Source organism: Panthera pardus, unplaced genomic scaffold (genome assembly GCF_024362965.1).
Source record: "Panthera pardus isolate Hobbes unplaced genomic scaffold, ASM2436296v1 HiC_scaffold_13, whole genome shotgun sequence".
In the NCBI taxonomy this organism is placed as follows: Eukaryota; Metazoa; Chordata; class Mammalia; order Carnivora; family Felidae; genus Panthera; species Panthera pardus.
Window position 1 is genome coordinate 39,285,790 of NW_026526688.1, and position 13,204 is coordinate 39,298,993.

General features: G+C 39.9%; 1 protein-coding gene across 11 annotated transcripts in view; it reads right to left on the reverse strand.

The window, feature by feature from the left end:
- The window catches only part of PSD3 (pleckstrin and Sec7 domain containing 3), an 800,398-nt gene that overhangs the window by 737,748 nt on the left and 49,446 nt on the right, over positions 1-13,204 (reverse strand). Inside the window, exons 1-2 of one of the 11 annotated variants that reach the window (XM_019440593.2) lie at positions 12,053-12,149; positions 10,160-10,299 (exon numbers count right to left, since the gene is read on the reverse strand). The exons of 9 other annotated variants lie outside the window; for them this stretch is intronic. The gene's annotated coding sequence lies outside the window, so the exon portion shown is untranslated. Of the gene's footprint in view, positions 1-10,159; positions 10,300-12,052; positions 12,150-13,204 lie in introns of those variants that run through there. One more of the 11 variants, XM_053900977.1, reaches the window with a different exon arrangement.

The window sequence follows — 13,204 nt, forward strand, 5'->3', positions numbered from 1 at the left end:
GTGCTGTTTCTTCAGAGAAATAAGGAAGAGCATTGTTTACTAGAAGAAACTCAGACATCTAGTGCAGCAACAAGAGGTGGGCTGGAATGGTGACAGTGCTTACCAAGGTCATTGGCCTGGATGAACCAGAGCTGTAAGTGGGATGCCTGTCTTTTTGATTCTCAGAGCACCGCCCTTTCACTTCCCTGTGCTGTTATTATGTTTGCATCTTTACTTTCTCTAAGACCAATTCTTATTATTTTATTTATTTTTTTTAATATTCCATAATTGAGATATTTACTAGACCTAGGGAGAATCTTTACATAATGATAAAAGTTTCAATTCATGAGAGAGAAATAATATTTCTAATTATATATGTTTCTAAGAACTAAATTACAAAACACATAAAGAAAAACTTGACAGACTACAATATGAACTAATTCATTTCCATAAGGAAAAACTTAGACACATCTTTCTAATGAATTGGTAGAACAACAGAATTAATTGATCTCTTGCACCTAACAACTGTAATTCAAGTTTCTTTCTTTTTAATATGAATTTATTGTCAAACTGGTTTCCATACAACACCCAGGGCTCATCCCAACAGGTGCCCTCAATGCCCATCACCCACTTTCCCCTCCCTCCCACCCCCCATCAATCCTCAGTTTATTCTCAGTTTTTAAGAGTCTCTTATGGTTTGCCTCCTTCCCTCTCTGTAACTTTTTTTTAATCCTTCCCCTCCCCCATGGACTTCTGTTAAGTTTCTCAGGATCCACATATGAGTGAAAACATATGGTATCTGTCTTTCTCTGTATGACTTATTTTACTTAGCATAATACCCTCCAGATCCATCCATGTTGCTACAAATGGCCATATTTCATTCTTTCTCATTGCCAAGTAGTATTCCATTGTATATATAAACCACAACTTCTTTATCCATTCATCAGTTGAGGGACATTTAGGCTCTTTCCATAATTTGGCTATTGTTGAAAGTGCTGCTATAAACATTGGGGTACAATTGCCCCTATGCATCAGCACTCCTGTATCCCTTGGGTAAATTCCTAGCACTGCTATTACTGGGTCATAGGGTAGTTCTATTTTTAATTTTTTGAGGAACCTCCACACTGTTTTCCAGAGTGGCTGCAACAGTTTGCACTCCCACCAACAGTGCAAGAGGGTTCCTGTTTCTCCACATCTTTGCCAGCATCTAGTCTCCTGATTTGTTCATTTTAGCCACCCTGACTGGCGGGAGGTGATATCTCAGTGTGGTTTGATTTGAATTTCCCTGATGAGGAGTGACGTTGAGCATCTGTTCATGTGCCAGTTAGACATCTGAATGTCGTCTTTAGAGAAGTGTCTATTCATGTCTTCTGCCCATTTCTTCACTGTATTATTTGTTTTTCGGGTGTGGAGTTTGGTGAGTTCTTTATAGATTTTAGATACTAGCCTTTTGTCCAAGATGTCACTTGCAAATATCTTTTCCCATTCTGTCGGTTGCCTTAGGGTTTTGTTGATTTTTTTCCTTTGCAGTGCAGAAGATTTTTATCTTGATATGGTCCAGTAGTTCATTTGTGCTTGCCTTTGGAGATGTGTCGAGTAAGAAATTGCTGTGGCTGAGGTCAGAGAGATTTTTTCCTGCTTTCTCCTCTAGGGTTTTCAGGGTTTCCTATCTCACATTCAGGTCCTTCATCCATTTTGAGTTTATTTTTGTGAATGGTGTAGGAAAGTGGTCTAGTTTCATTCTTCTGCATGTTGCTGTCCATTTCTCCTGGCACCATTTGTTAAAGAGATTGTCTTTTTTCCATTGGATACTTTTTCCTGCTTTGTCAAAGATTAATTGGCCATACTTTTGTGGGTCCACTTCTGGAGTCTCTATCCTATTCCATTGGTCTATGTGTCTGTTTTTGTGCCAATACCATACTGTCTTGATGATTACAGCTTTGTAGTAGAGGCTAAAGTCTGGGATTGTGATGCCTCCCACTTTGGTCTTCTTCAATATTACTTTGGCTAGTTGGGATCTTTTGTGGTTCCATACAAATTTTAGAATTGCTTGTTCTAGCTTCGAGAAAAATGCTGGTGCAATTTTGATTGGTATTGCATTGAATGTGTAGATAGCTTTGGGTAGTATTGACATTTTAACAATATTTATTCTTCCAATCCATGAGCACGGAATGTTTTTCCATTTCTTTGTATCTTCTTCAATTTCCTTCATAAGTTTTCTATACTTTTCAGCATACAGATCTTTTATATCTCTGGTTAGGTTTATTCTTAGGTATTTTATGATTTCTTGGTGCAATTGTGAATGGGATCAGTTTCTTTATTTGTCTTTCTGTTGCTTCATTATTAGTGTATAAGAATGCAACTGATTTCTGAAAAATTGATTTTGTATCCTGCGACTTTGCTGAATTCATGTATCAGTTTCAGCAGACTTTTGGTGGAGTCTATTGGGTTTTCCATGTATAATGTCATGTCATCTGCAAAAAGTGAAAGCTTGACTTCATCTTTGCCAATTTTGATGCCTTTTATTTCCTTTGGTTGTCTGATTGCTGATATTAGAACTTCCAACACTCTGTTAAACAACAGTGGTAAGAGTGGACATCCCTGTCATGTTCCTGATCTCAGGGAGAAAGCTCTCAGTTTTTCCCCATTGAGGATGATATTAGCTGTGGGTTTTTCATAAATGGCTTTTATAATGTTTAAATGTGTTCCTTCTATCCAGACTTTCTCAAGGGTTTTTATTAAGAAAGGATGCTGAATTTTGTCAAATGCTTTTTCTGCCTCCATTGACAGGATGATATGGTTCTTTTCTTTTATTAATGTGATGTATCACATTGATTGGCTTGTGAATATTGAACCAGGCCTGAAGCCTAGGAATGAATCCCACTTGATCATGGTGAATAATTCTTTTTATATGCTGTTGAATTCGATTTGCTAGTATCTTATTGAGAATTTTTGCATCCATATTCATCAGGGATATTGGCCTGTAGTTGTCTTTTTTTTGCTGGGTCTCTGTCTGGTTTGGGAATCAAAGTAATTCTGGCTTCATAGAATGAGTCTGGACGTTTTCCTTCCCTTTCTATTTTTTGGAACAGCTTGAGAAGGATAGGTATGATCTCTGCTTTAAATGTCTGGTAGAATTCCCCAGGGAAGCCATCTGGTTCTGGACTCTTATTTGTTGGGAGATTTTTGATAACTGATTCAATTTCTTCACTGGTTATGAGTCTGTTCAAATTTCTATTTCTTCTCGTTTGAGTTTTGGAAGTGTGTGGGAGTTCAGGAATTTGTCCATTTCTTCCAGGTTGTCCAGTTTCTTGGCATATAATTTTTCATTATATTCCCTGATAATTGGTTGTATTTCTGAGGGATTGGTTGTAATAGTTCCGTTTTCACTCATGATTTTATCTATTTGGGTCCTCTCTCTTTTCTTTTTGAGAAGCCTGGCTAGAGGTTTATCAATTTTGTTTATTTTTTCAAAAAACCAACTCTTGGTTTCAATGATCTGCTCTACAGGTTTTTTTGTATTCTATATTGTTTATTTATGCTCTGATCTTTATTATTTCTCTTCTTTTGCTGGGTTTGGGGTGTCTTTGCTGTTCTGCTTCTATTTCCTTTAGGTGTGCTGTTAGATTTTGTATTTGGGATTTTTCTTGTTTCTTGAGATAGGCCTGGATTTCAGTGTATTTTCCTCTCAGGACTGCCTATGCTGCATCCCAAAGCATTTGGATTGTTGTATTTTCATTTTCATTTGTTTCCATATATTTTTTGATTTATTCTCTAATTGCCTGGTTGACCCATTCAGTCTTTAGTAAGATGTTCTTTAACCTCCATGCGTTTGGAGGTTTTCCAGACTTTTTCCTGTGGTTGATTTCAAGTTTCATAGCATTGTGATCTGAAAGTGTGCATGGTATGATCTCAATTCTTGTATACTTATTGGGGCTGTTTTGTGACCCAGTATGTGATCTATCTTGGAGAATGTTCCATGTGCACTCGAGAAGAAAGTATATTCTGTTGCTTTGGGATGCAGAGTTCTAAATATATCTGTCAAGTCCATCTGATCCAATATATCATATCATTGTTTCTTTACTGATTCTCTGTCTAGATGATCTATCCATTGTTGTAAGTAGAGTATTAATTCCCCTGTAATTACCACATTTTATCCATAAGGTTGCTTATGTTTGTGATTGTTTTATATATTTGGGTCCATCCGAATTTTGTGCATAGACATTTATAATTGTTAGGTCTTCCTGATGGATAGACTCTGTAATTTTATATAATGCCCTTCTTCATCTCTTGTTATAGCCTTCAATTTAATCTAGTCTGTCTGATGTAAGTATGGCTACTTTAGCTTTCTTTTGACTTCCAGTAGCATGATAGATAGTTCTCCATCTCCTCACTTTCAATCTGAAGGTGTCCTCAGGTCTAAAATGAGTCTCTTGTAGGCAGCAAATAGATGGGTCTTGTTTTTTTATCCATTCTGATACTCTATGTCTTTTGGTTGGAGCATTTAGTCCATTTACATTCAGTGTTATTATTGAAAGATATGGGTTTAGAGTCATTGTGTTATTTGTAAGTTTCATGCTTGTAGTGATGTCTCTGGTACTTTGTGGTCCTTACAACATTTCACTCACAGAAACCCCCTTAGGATCTCTTGTAGGGCTGATTTAGTGGTGATGAATTCCTTCAGTTTTTGTTTGTTTGGGTAAACCTTTATCTCTCCTTCTATTCTGAATGACAGACTTGCTGGATAAAGGATTCTTGGCTGCATATTTTTCCTGTTCATCACATTGAAGATTTCCTGCCATTCCTTTCTGGCCTGCCAAGTATCAGTACATAGGTCTGCCACTACTCTTATGTGTCTACCTTTGTAAGTTAGAGCCTGTTTATCCCTAGCTGCTTTCAGAATTTTCTCTTTATCCTTGTATTTTGCCAGTTCACTATGATATGTCATGCAGAAGATCCATTCAAGTTATGCCCAAAGGGAGTTCTCTATGCCTCTTGGATTTCAATTCCTTTATCCTTCCCCAGATCAGGGAAGTTCTCAACTATGATTTGTTCAAGTACACCTTCAGCCCCTTTCTCTCTCTTCTTCTTCTTCTGGAATACCTACGATGTGGATATTTTTCTGTTTGATTACATCACTTAGTTCTGTAATTCTCCCCTCATACTCCTGGATTTTTTTTATCTTTTTCTCAGCTTCCTCTTTTTCCATAATTTAATCTTTGAATTTACCTATTCTGTCCTCTGCCTCTTCAGTCCGTGCTATGGCCACCTCCATTTTATTTTGCACCTTGTTTATAGCATTTTTTAGTTCCTCATGACTATTTCTTAGTCCCTTGATCTCTGTAGCAATAGGTTCTTTACTTTCCTCTATGCTTTTTTCAAGCCCAGCGATTAATTTTATGACTATTATTCTAAATTCTTGTTCTGTTATATTGCTTAAATCAGTTTTGATCAATTTGTTAGTTGTCATTACTTCGTGTAATTTCTTTTGAGGAGAATTTTGCCATTTCATTATTTTGGGTAGTCCCTGAAGTAGCTCCAAACTGCAGGGCACTTCCCTTGTGCTGTCTGGAGAAACTTGTGCTGGTGGGTGGGGCTGCAGTCAGACCCGATGTCTGCCTTCAGCCCACTGCTTGGGCCACAGTCAGACTGGTGTGTACCTTATCTTCCCCTCTCCCAGGGGCAGGACTCACTGTGGAGTGGTGTTGTCCCTGTCTGGGCTGCTTGCACATTTCCAGGCTTGTGGTGCTGCTTCCATGGGATCTGGCCAAGGGTGTATTAGATCAGGTGGATCCACAAGGTGCACAGGGGCAGGATGGGCAGGCTTAGCTAGCCCAGTCCTCAGTGGCCCCCTGAGGGAGGGACTCTGCAGCACCAGGAGGCAGGCAGGCCCATGGGAGGGATGGATCCACATAAGCACAGTTTTGGGCATTTGGGCGGTGCAGTCAAGTTCGGTGGCAGGAACTGGTTCCCTTTGGAATTTCGGCTGGGGGATGGGAAAGGGAAATGGTACTTGCCAGCGCCTTTGTTCCCCTGCCAAGCTCTGTCTTTTTGTGACTCAACCACTCTCCCTCCTGGCGTCCTCTCACCCTCCTCATTCTCTGAGATCAGAGCCATTGACTTTTAACATTCCAGATGTTAAGTCCCCCTGGCTGTCAGAACTCGCGCAGTCTGGCCCCTCCACTTTTTGCAAGCCAGACTTCGGGGGCTCTGCCTTGCCCAGCAGGCTGCCCCTCTACCGCCCCGGCTCCCTCTTGCCAGTCCGAGTAGCACACACCGCCTCTCTGCCCTTCCTACCCTCTTCCGTGGGCCTCTTGTCTATGCTTGGCTCTGGAGAGTCTGTTCTGTTAGTCTTCCAGTGGTTTTCTGGATTATTTAGGGTGATGTGGGTGGAATCTAAGTGATCAGCAGGAGGAGGTGAGCCCAGCATCCTCCTATGCCACTGTCTTCCAGCATCCCTCTAAGACCAATTTTTAAAAGTAGCTTTGGGAATAAGTATCAAATATTTAAATGCATGGTATTAGGTGAAATAAAGACTAATTGGGGTTTTGCTTATGAGTAAGGATTAGAGACACATGATTGCAAAAGATATGTAATATAAGGATATAAGGCTATTAAACTCATATTTCTATGCTGATAATCAGAACTCCTGATCTATACCTCATTGTATGATCTTTCAATGAACATTTATTGAGCATACTACTCTGGAGAAGTGCTGAGCTAATAGCAATAATGATTCTCACTTTTTGAGCAGTTATTGCATGCCAGGCACTGCTCTGAACATTTTTCATGTATTTATTTAACCCTCAAAAGAATCCCACAAAATCATATTCTTATCTGCATTTTACAGATGAAAAAATAGACACAGATAGACCACGTAACTTGCTTAAAGTCCCAAGGTAAGTGGTAGTGCCTGTATTCAAATTGAGACAGACCCAGCTCAGTGAATGGGACAGTCAGTCTCTGCAGAGCTCAGGGGCTATGAGACAAACTCAGATAATGGGGCTGATGTTTCCAGTTGTGTGTGTGTGTGTGTGTGTGTGTTGGGTGGTAATTTACTGTATTTAACCTTTCTTTGTCAGCCTTGAGGGGATTAAAAATGTTTAAGCACGAATGCCAAAGGGAAAAGAAAGCATTAGCATTTAGATTCTAATGAATCTAATTTTTGAATTGGATTTTTCACTTACAAAATAGGCTTGAAAGGCAGGCACTATTCAGATAGGATATGAAGGGAAGAAAGCTATATTAAGTTCCAGGCCAGCTGTCAAGACCAGAGTTTCATGTAAGGGCAACAGGGGACAGACAATCTGCAAGAAATGGAGGAAAGCCTCCATTCTACACCCAGGTAAAGTGGGAATATGATGGTCAAAAGAGGCAGTTGCTGGGCGCCTGTGCGGTTCAGTTGGTTAAACATCTGACTTTGGTTCGGGTCATAATCTCACTGTTCGTGGATTTGAGCCCTGCATCAGGCCCTGTGCTAACATGTCAGAGCACTTTGGATTCTGTGTCTCCCTCTCTCTCTGCCCCTCTCCTGCTTGCACTCTGTCTTTTCCTCTCTCTCTCTCAATAATAATAATAAACATTTAAAAAAAGAGGCAGTTGTATGTTTGAGAGAATTTGGAAATTCTGGGGGCTAGTTGCCCCTGAATGAATCATAGAGCATAGCAGCATGTTCAGGCAGAGAAAGGGTCTAGTTTGCACTCCTGAGCTCCTCACACATCTCATGTGGTGGGGATACTAAGTTGAGAGGCAGCTAACAGCAAGAGAGCTAGGGGTAGACTACCTGGAACAGGGTGAAACACACAACAGGGACTTGGAGGAGGCCACAGCTGGTGGAGCTAAGTCAGCAAAAGAGGCTAGTAGGTCTTTCGGAGCTGAGAAATAGATGAGTGTGAGTTTATTAGCAGCAGGCCCCAGTAGAAGGCCAGCACAGCCTCTCAGCTGGGATAAGACAGGACCAGAAAGCACTGCGTGTATTGGAGAGCCTTGTACACTCCCCCGTCAGAGGCAGGACATCCTCCCTCCCTCCAGAAACTCAGAGGCCAACCCAGAGGAGTCAGATGAGGTTTGGAGAGCCGCAAAAAAGAGTCTAAGCAATTATTTCAAAGATAGCATTATCAATGGGCTATTTAAATTACTGGATCAAACTCAGTTTACAAAGCTGGAGTAAATTTGGTTGTTTTATCTCCCAGAGCAAGAGGAGCAGAGGTGGCAGTTCTCAGTCATGAGGAAGTTCAGAAAATCTATAAACAAATTAAAGAAACTACACTTTATCTGCACAACTGAGTTTTGGTAGTCCTCTTTTTTTCTTTTTCAATCCTGCTCTGCATATAAACAGTTAACTACAATAAAGTATGGGAAGTTTTATAGGAGAATGATAAAACAGCATTTGGTATGTGTCAGACACTGTCCTAAGAACCCTACTAACTACCTTAAGGCTTACAACATTCCTATGAGTAGTTGCTATTTTTATTACCATTTTGCAGATGAAGACACTGAGACACAGAGAAGTAACTGTCTCAAGATCACACAGTCTATAAGTGGCAGGGCTGGGATTGCACCCAGATGTTCTGGCTCAGGAGTCTATGGTGTTAACCTCCATGTTACATTTTTCATACACAAAGTGTGAAGCAAATACAAAGATGATGTGATGCCCTCTGCCCATTTGCAGCCCAGGCTTCTCAGAGGAAGTGTTGGGACTTGGCCTTATGGGGAAGAAGGGAAGCAAAGAGGGTGAAAAACAGGGAAGGCAAAGGCATCAGATCTTAAAGCAACATTCATTCAGGGAAGAACAATTCATTAGACTCCTTAACATTCAAAAGGGTAACCTTCTAGAACATTCTGTTTGTGAATATTGTTACTGCCTTTGTAGAACAGTATGCTTTATACCCAAGATGTTTTTTCTTCTAACCAAGATCAAAAAGTTTCTAAGACCTTTGCACTTTGACTTGACTTCTACCACCATGCTATTTTCTTTCTTTCTTGATCACTTTGCATAAAGAAACAGTTTTTATTACTGTATGAGAATGGGCTTTAACCATGAAACAGTAAAGCACAGTTAACTGGGAATGCTTAGCAGTCAGTTAGGCTCACTCACTAGCTAACTGATCATCAACCTTACATGACTATGATTAAAATTCAAGCCTCAGCAGAGTAGGTCACAAATTGTCAACACCAGGAAGGTTAAATCTGAGAATGCCATAAGTCTACTGTGTCCTGCAGGCTGGACCATACAGTGTGGAGGAGAGTGGCCTGAAGGGAGCCAGAACTCAGCAGTGGCTAGATCCTGTCAGCTCTCACGTTCCCAGTTCACTACAAGCTGGGAGCCTGAGGGAAAAAGGGAATCAGAGAAGAGGTCTCGGAACATGGACATTCTTTCAACTTATGAAGTGTTCTGGATAATTTTTCAGGCTTACAGTATTTTCCTACATGTGTATTGGCCATTTGTATTTCTTATTTTGTAAATTTTTAGTGTATGTATTTTGTCTTTTTTAAAAATTGACTGTTCATCTTTTTAAACACTTGGCTTTTTTATATACTTAGAATATTAACCAATATATGTTGTAAATTTTTGCTCAGTTGTATTTACCTCTTAAATTTTTAGAAAATGTTTTTTTATATAAATTTTTAAAATTTTGTGTGGTTAAATCTATACATTTTACTGTATGGTTCCTTCATTTTTTATACTACTAAAAAATTATTTCTTACTCTCATTCAGAAAAATAGCCCTATATTTTCTTACATTGGCTTTTTGCTTTCATTACATCCTAGGGCTTAAGAGCCCAGATTCTGAGTCCAAAGAAGGTGAGGCTAACTCCTTACTCTGCCCTCTCTGGCTGTGAGAATTTTCCATCCTTCTGTTTCCCCACTTACTGTGAGCCAGGCACTCAAAACTCCAATGAGAGAAGTACTGTACCAATCACACTGATGGGAAAACTCATATTTAGAGAGGTGAGATTACAGGTGCAGAGACATCCAGTAAACAGGAACTGAAACTGGGTACCAGTTCCCTGTGCAGTTACTAATTACACTTACATTATACCAATTCACACAAAAAATTATCATTTTATTCCTTTACAACATTTAGAATATGGTTCCCTAGCATTTTATATGAGATGTTTGCATCTATCACCAAAAGAAACAATGTTGTGCAGTTTTACTCACAGACCCGTTTCCTAACCTTGGAGTTTAAATGACCTCTTGGCTCTGATGGTATTCAGAACCTATGGTGTCTTCTGAGGACTTAGTTACCACATGTGGCCTGTTTCAAACACATTACTAAATGTTTGGGCTTGGCAGACAATCTCTCTCTACTGAGACCTGCAAAGGAAAGGGGACCAAAGAAAGAATACAATAGATCTTCTGCATAATTAAAAGCTCTTAGTATGTTTTTCTCTCTGTCAGGAATGAAATAAATAAGCTGTAAGTTGGTGATAGGAAGATTCCACTCCCCCAGTGTTGCTTGAAACAAGAACTGTCTGTAGATGGTGTGGGTTCAGTTCTGAGTATTTTTTCAAGTTTTCATTTAATTTGATTAGAAACAGCTGGAGAATCAGAATGACTGTGTAACTTCTCCAATGATACAGAGGGAAAGAATGTTCACAGTGACATAACCACAAGTTACCATCCTGGCTTGATCCACACAGGAAAACAATTTGCATTGCTTAAATTACAAACCCCAAACTTCTTGTCCTTCCAGTATTCATCTTTTATCTGTTCAGATTAATAGTGCCCCCAGGCTGCTGTCACATGTGCTACTTCGTACATTTTGTCTTTATAAATGGATTTCTTAAAGTATTCATATCAACATAAGATTCTTAACAATCAGTAGTATTACTTTCATTATTCAATCATGGGCAGAGGGGAGAGAATTTTCTCTACACAGATCAAGGACTCAGATGTTGACCCAACCCTGAAGAAATGTGCTTCTGGGAGAGCAGATTCTGGTTCTGCTGCTAGCTATTCAGCCTCATGGCAGTAACGGGCCTGAGACCTCCCCCAGCCCAAGCCCCTTTCTGGAGGTATTCTTCCCAGGCAGTGGCCCAAACTCTGTCCTCAGATCCTTGATGGAGTCTAAGACTAGTTTCACAGAGAAGTTGGAGGATTTTTTGCTAGCCTTTTCTATTCTTCATTGTATAATGTAGAAAATTAAATCAAAATTTTAAGTGTCAAGCGTCTGACTCTTGATTTCCGGCTCAGGTCATGCTCTCTTGGTTCATGGGATTGAGCCCCGTGTCAGGCTCTGTGCTGGCAGCACAGATTTTAACTGGGATTCTCTCTCTCCCTTTCTCTGCCCTTCCCCCTGCTCGTGTGCTCTCTCTCTCTCAAAATAAATAAATAAACGTTTTTAAAAAAGATTTAAAAAATAATTTAAAAAGTTTTTAAGTGTCAACCTTACAGAGCCATTGGCAGAATACATAGTACAACGTCTATATTGTGTTTTAATAAAACAAGTTGCCAAATGATGAAAACTAATAACGTTTAGTTTTGAAATGTGAAAATGCAGAAAAGAAAGGCAGTAAAAGAGAAAGAGAAAGTAATCCATAATCTCACTACCTCCAAACAACCACGATTAACATTTTGTTATGTGTTTATCCAGTATACAGTATTTTATACTCTCTTTCTCCTTTCTCTGTCCTCCCCCTCCCTCTCATGCAGAGGTCACCTAGTTTATGTTCTCTCACAAGTAGGACACAGAGGTGAAAAAGGAAATGGGCACTATGGGATCCACACACCTGAAAAGTTGTTAGGGTTGACAACTGACCATGGCCTTGGATCTCCACATACCATGTCTTTGCAGCTCCCACTAGACCTAGAATTTTTATCAGCTTACTTCTGAATTATCTACAGCTATCTCAGTGGAGGGTAGTTGACAGCCATTTGTAAGCAAGAATGGGATTAAGAATAGAAGCATGTGGAAGGACCAATTTTTCCATGGCTCCTTGGCCCTGGCCAGGCCCCTAGGTACAGCATCTAACCCTACCTCCACCTCTCCAGTGGCTCTTATTATGTCGTATCCAGATAGTTTTAAAATTATTTTTCTACTGGCGTGCCAGAGACAGTTAAGGCTCACCAGACATTCCATTTGCTCATCAACAATTCCAGCCTTTCTTCAGTTAGGCAAGGCTGTGTGATTAATTCTCCCTTCCCTTGCTGACAAGGAGGACTTGTGTTCTATCCAGATGGTACAGTTCCAAGATGGAATATTGAGGGATTATGTGTCATAAGACCCTTACTGATCCATGTGGAACCCATTGGAAGAGAAAAATAAGTTGTTTTAAGCCCTTAAAACTTTAGGTTTGTTTATTATTGTAGCACAACCTGGCACATTCTCACTAAAACAACTGGAATCTCTCTCAGTTGACACTATACATTGATTTTTTTATATCCTTAAAATAAGGATTTGATCATAGTATTTCCTTCTTTAAAAATTATTGGGGGTTGGGGCACCTGGGTGGCTCAGTCAGTTAAGCATCTGACTCTTGATTTTGGCTCAGATCATGATCTCATGGTTGTGAGATCTATCAAGCCTGAGTCAGGCCGCTTGCTGAGTATGGAGCCTGCTTGAGATTCTCTCTCTCCCTCTCTCTCTCTGCCCTTCTCCTGCTCACTCCCACACTCTGTCACTTTCTCTCTCTCTCTCGCTGTCTTAAATAAAAATTAAAAAAAAATTATCAGGGGTTAGCCATTACCTAAATGATGAAGTACAAATGCTTTACCCTGGCAGACTATCTGGCCAACCTATCCCTGTGGGCTAATCTCCTGGTATTATGCCCCCCAGCCTAAATCCTAAATTGTAGCCACACTAACTGTTAGGCCATTCCTCAAAATGCCATTTCCTGACTATCCCAGTCCTTTAAATGTTATCAAGCCTTTGTTCATCCTGTTTTATTTGCTTAGCTGGCTCTTATGTTTCTCTGTTTGGCATATTGTTACATGTCCCACAAGACCCACCTCAAATATATCTGTGAAGTTGAACTCACCTCCACAAAGCATTGTCAGCTCCTTCTTCCAAATTGCCAAGTGCTTGGTAAGATCTCTCCTTCAGGAAGTCTCCTACCACATGATTTATTTACATGTTTGATTTTCTTAAAGGTGGTGGTATAAGATATTCTTTTCTAGCACAGTGGCAGTTCCATGGGTATGAAATATGCATTCTCTAAAGAACTTATAGTTGTAGCCCCCCTAAGGTTTGTCAGTCTACCCTCCCTAGACATTGGTATGT